Raw genomic sequence first — 5,891 nt, forward strand, 5'->3', positions numbered from 1 at the left:
CAACCATCGGGTTGGAATACCCCAGGCCCTCAACCATCGGGTTGAAATGCCAACATACTATGAGTCTAATCATCCTCGGGATGGAATACTCTCGGCCCACAACTATCGGGTTGGAATGCCCCCCCCCCCCCAACCAATCAAACATGTGCACCTATATCAGATAATCATATAACAGTCTACCAATCAATCATGTGCACATATAACATGTAATCTCCTACCAGCATACATATATTCAGACCAAACTATAGGTCACTAAACATAACCACATCCGATCTACCAGGATACCAATCTAATAGATCATGGCAACATATAACATCGTATCTACCAGGATATTGATCTCATGGATCATAACAACATATAACATCCTATCTACCAGGATATTGATTTAACGAATCATAAGAACATATAACATCCTATCTACCAGGATACTGATCTAACAGATCATAACAACATATAAAATCCTATCTATCGGGATACTGATCTCATGGATCATAACAACATATAACATCCTATCTACCAGGATACTGATTTAACAGATCATAACAACATATAACATCCTACCTACCAGGATACTGATCTAACGGATCATAACAACATATAACATCCTATCTACCAGGATACTGATTTAACAGATCATAACAACATATAACATCCTATCTACATGGATACCGATCTAATAGATTATAACAATACTCGAGCATATAACATATCAGGATAGCAATCCAAAAGGGTCGGCCTTGGTGCCTTAGACCCTTGAGTATAGTGAGGAAAACTCACCTCGCAACACCAATCCAAACTAAAGAATCGAAGTCCTAAATCGCTGCCTCACCAAAGATCCTGAACTCTCCAAATAATAAATACCAAGTCATTACACAACCTAACAATCTTGACTAAAAGGGTCCACACAATCCATCATGTTCATCCTCTTTATTGGGCCAAAGACCAATGCCAATTCCATAACCCTGAAAGTCCTTATGGCAAGCCTATTATTGGTCCAATTTACCAAATTGGGCCCAACTCCCTAATTGGGCCTAATTCCAAGATTCCTTATCAAAACTTGGCCCAAAACATAATATTCATAAAGTCTAGCAAATGCCCAAATCCAACTAGCCCATAAACAGCCCAAAACCTAAAGCCCAATTGCCAAAGGCCCAAAAGAGGATGTACGTTGGGCGTACTCCTCTGGTATGCAGGGCGTACTCGTCCAGATGTTGACCACCATCGGGTTGGTTGACCCAGTATGCTGGGTGTATTGGATTTATGTTGGGCGTACGCGGGGTTTCGCCAAAACCCTAATAAGTGCTTAATGGCTTAAGCACTTAAGCCTAAACTCTAGATCCATTAACCAAATGTGTCATAGGACTATAAAGTCTCGAACTTTATCATTTTAGACGTCTAGAAAGTTTTAACACATTGAATTAATCCATTAAGACCTTCCTACTTCATGCATGAGACAAATCTAGCTATTGGGACACCATTTTTATCACTTAGGACCTCTTCTAAGGTTTGAAAGGACAAATTATTTCGTCCAAAACATAACATGCACCATTTTGGGACTTTTGGGACAAGAATGCTTCCATAAAGCTAAAATGACTAGATCTATGTCATACAAGTATAAAGTTCCAAGCTTTTTACCTTCTAGAGCTTCTAGGGCACAAACCAACTTCAGATCTACAAGATTGATTTTGATATGTGCATATTTAGTTCATATTAAGTATAGATTTTTATTCATTTATTAGCTAAATTATTGCATTTTATGGACAAAAGGTACTTAAAAGTGTTTGAATTATATTTTCAGTCCAAAAATGAAGCTCGGAAGCAGGAGAAGCGGTTGAGAGATCAAGAATGGAACAAAGAAGAAAACCACCAAAAATAACACCTACTCGGCGAGTAGGGTCGACTACTCGACGAGTCCGATCAAAGAATCGAGAAGATAATGACTCGGGATCCCAGAGACTTATCACAATATGGGGACTGAGAGATGGACTCAACGAGTCGCCACCTGACTCGACGAGTCGATTCGTATATATAAAGATAACTCCTCAGAACGATAGAGGAGAATTCTGGAACGATTCAGAAGAGTTTAGCTGCGATTGAGAAGGCAGAAAAAACCCTAGAAGACGACGAGAGAAGCTAGAATTCAATCCCGAAGAATAATTGAGGCAAAATTTCATCATTCCACTTATTCTTTTGTTTTATCATTATGGTTAAACAATTTGACTTTGTTTGTTTGCTATTATTTACTTCAATTATGAGTTAAAACCTTTAGACTTCTGTTTGGGGATACAAAGCTGACAATATGGTCTGATTGATTGGTAGGATTAATTATAAGTTGGTGAATTTTTGTTATTTTAGCTTGCTAAAGAACCTTGTGTGTGAATAATAATTAATTTTCTGTTAATAGGAAGATAATTGATTAGCATGAACATCTATTGATTATTAACCTCATATGCTATGTGATCACTATGCCATATGTCTAGGATTAATGAATATGAAACTAGAATTAATAAGAAAATTAAGTAAATTCATGTGCAAGCTTGTAAGATGACCATCAAACAAGAAGTTAATTAAAAGATTAAATTAGTTAACTATTGCAAGTCTAAATTAACCTGAATAATTAATCTAGTAAATCTAATTAAATTAGACAACTGGCCACTGTTTAAATTAGTTTATTTGCTAAGGATTAGTGTAGTGAATGCGAATCTAATCACTTGAATCGGTAACCAACGAAAGAATTAATCCATCGCACCATTACCTTGAAATCAACCATAGAATCAACTAAGTTGAACTAAACAGAAGTTCCCTTCCATTTATTGAATCTAGTTAGTATTTTGTTTTAAGTAAGTAATAGTTAGTAAGTTTCTAGTCTTGTAAAGCTAGATAAAACCCCTACTTATTAATTAACTTAGATAAAATTAGTTTTTAATTTTAATTTGCCGTTCCCTGTGATCGATACCCTGCTTATTTAACTATACCACAATTGATAGGTTCACTGCATTTTGTGTGTTATTTGATAATTAAAAGTAGGTTTAAAACTAAGTGAGTTTGCACACATCAAGTTTTTTGGCGCCGTTGCCGGGGAACGGTTCTAAAAATTAACATTAAATTCTAATTTAATCGATCCTTTGTGTGAGATTTATCTCACACAAAGTTATTTAAGAAGCAATTCAGTAAATAGAATTAGTTTTAATAAAATTCCGTTTTTAGAGTAACTAGAATTTTTTTTTGTTTTTGCCTTGAACTCGCCGAGTGCACTCGTGCCGACTCAGCGAGTACATCGTTGTTTCAGTTTTAATATTTTATTTTTGTTCCTTTTACGCGTTTTTTTCTGTTTTGTTTACAGTTGTTTCATGACCTGAGGATCTGATACACCTCTGGTTCCCCCTCTTGAAGACCCGGAATTCGCACTAAGGAAGAGCAAAGGCAAAGCCGTTGGAGAATCCGCTTCTTCAAAGAACTTGCCACTCAAAAACCTCAAGTCTATTTTCAGCAAGAAGAGGAGCAGCGAATCCGGAGCATCCAGTGCCTCTTTGACTATTGAAGACCCAATTCAAGAAGATATCGAATACGAGACCGAGGAAGAAGAAGAATCCACATTCGAGCACGACTCCGAGTTTGAAGACGATTTAGTCATCACTATGGCTAATATCGATGAAGTCCCCATGGGGGAATGGAAGAAGAGGATGCGCGATGACACCGGCCCGGGAGTTGTGCAGCCCGTAATTCCCGCAACTTCCACTTTCGAACTAAAAGACCATATTCTCGCTCAACTCAAGGAGATTCCTTTTTATGGGAAGGATCACGAAGACGCCTACAAACACTTGGACGAAGTGAACGATGTGGCCGACTACTTCAATGTACCGAATGTCCCCCGCGAGACCCAGCTTCTTCGCATGCTCCCAGTCATGTTCAAAGGAGCTGCAAAGGATTGGCTAAAGTCACTTCCTCCCAGATCAGTCACCACATGGGCCAAGATGAAAGAGGACTTCATAAATCACTTTTGTCCACCCTCCAAAATAGCCAAGCTAAAGAAAGCAATTGCCAACTTCGAGCAACAGCCCGGAGAATCTCTTTATGAAGCATGGGAAAGGTACAAGAGTTTGCTTAGAAATTGCCCACATCACGACCTTAATAGCCAACAAGAGGTCTCCATTTTCTACGATGGATTCAATGTCACCACAAGTCAAGGTCCGCTCACGAAGAAGGCGCCCCCGGTAATCAAGGAGCTAATTGAATAATTCTCTAAGTACTCTAGAGAATACCACAATCCAAGAAACGAAGTAAGTCGGGGAGTAGTGAACGCGGCAAATGATAGCATAGCGGCGGTGATAGCTAAGCTTGATAGTCTTGATAGAAGAATGACAAAAATGGATCAAACAATCCATGCTATGAGGGTGGGATGTGAAAATTGTAGAGGGCCCCATCTCACCAAGGATTGTGATTTGGATGAGAATGGAAATAAGAAAGCTCAAGTCTTCTATTCAAGCGGCGATCGATACGACGAAAATTGGCGAAAACCTAAGAAGGAATGGCTCCCGTACGAAGAGTATAAGAAGGCTAAGGAGGAAAAATACAAGCAGAAGGAGAGGGGACTATATCAAAGAGAAGAACCAGTAGAAAAGAAAGCTGATTTGGAAGAAATGTTCACTAGATTCATAGCCACGTCCGAAAAGAGACACAATGATCACGAGGCTGCAATACTGCAATACATGAGACCAGAAACATGCTAAGGAATCAACAGTCATCCATCCTCAACATTGAGAAACAGTTGGGACAGCTTGCACACCAAGTGAACGAAAGAAGACCGGGTCAACTTCCAAGTAATACTGAAACCAATCCAAGAATGGAGAATGTGAGTGCAGTGACCTCCAGCAAGGAAGAAATATTCACAGATACACTGAGAATCTCCAAAAGGAAGACAAAAAGGGCAGAAGAGTCAGCTCCAGCAAAACCCGACCTGACTCGCCGAGTCCATCTAATGGACTCTACGAGTCCGTGCGTGAATGATAAAACTGTCAGTCCTTTAAAGCCATATAATCCTCCTTTGCCATACCCAATTAAAGCCATGCCTGCAGAAAACGTTGAAGCATATAGAACCTTCATTAAGCATGTTAAAGACCTCCAAGTTAATGTGCCATTTGTAGAAACGATGCTCCAGACACCCAAATACTTCAACTTGCTAAAAGGTCTTTTTGCTTTTAGGAAAGATTTGGCTGAAGTCGCGGAGATACTATTGGGTGAGCTACCCGAAAAGAAGGGCGATCCGGGGAATATTATAATTCCGTGCCAGTTTGGTAATGAAGTTGTCACCCAAGCATTGACCGACTCGGGTGCAAGCATCAATCTGATGCCTTTCACTTTCTTTAAGAGGTTGAATTTACCGGAGCCAAAACCGGTAAATATGAAGATCCATTTGGCAGACAAGACTATAATTCATCCACAAGGCGTTTGTGAGGATCTCCTTATTAAAGTAGACAAGTTTATATTTCCGGTGGACTTTGTGGTGGTTGTCATGGAAGAAGACCCCAAAATTCCAATCATTTTGGGAAGATCATTTTTAAACACCGCATGTGCCTTAATTGATGTATGTGAGTCTACATTAACATTGAGGGTGGGTGATGAGTCTGTAATATTTAAAGCTTTAGTAGAAGCCAAGCAAGAAGAGGAAAGAAAAGAAAACATCTCATTTATCCATTTGGATGATGAGATATTACAAAAAGAACTTGAACTTTTGCAAAAAGAAGATCTAACCAAGTTTCTGCTACATTCTGGAGAGGATGGAGATGCTAACAAGGACTTGGAGGAGTTAGAAAAGCTACTGGAAGGAGCCGACTCAGAAAAAACCCAAGAAATGATGGAATACGATCAGACTCGCCGAGTCACTTTACTGG

At 39.2% G+C, this 5,891-nt stretch overlaps 1 non-coding gene across 1 annotated transcript; it reads right to left on the minus strand.

Moving 5' to 3' along the window:
* Window positions 1–4,022: 4,022 nt before the first annotated feature.
* LOC111897342 (small nucleolar RNA R71) lies at window positions 4,023–4,129 on the minus strand. The gene has a single exon (XR_002852232.1). It is a non-coding gene; the product is annotated as a small nucleolar RNA R71 (small nucleolar RNA).
* Window positions 4,130–5,891: the final 1,762 nt, after the last annotated feature.

Source organism: Lactuca sativa, chromosome 6, assembly GCF_002870075.4.
Source record: "Lactuca sativa cultivar Salinas chromosome 6, Lsat_Salinas_v11, whole genome shotgun sequence".
In the NCBI taxonomy this organism is placed as follows: Eukaryota; Viridiplantae; Streptophyta; class Magnoliopsida; order Asterales; family Asteraceae; genus Lactuca; species Lactuca sativa.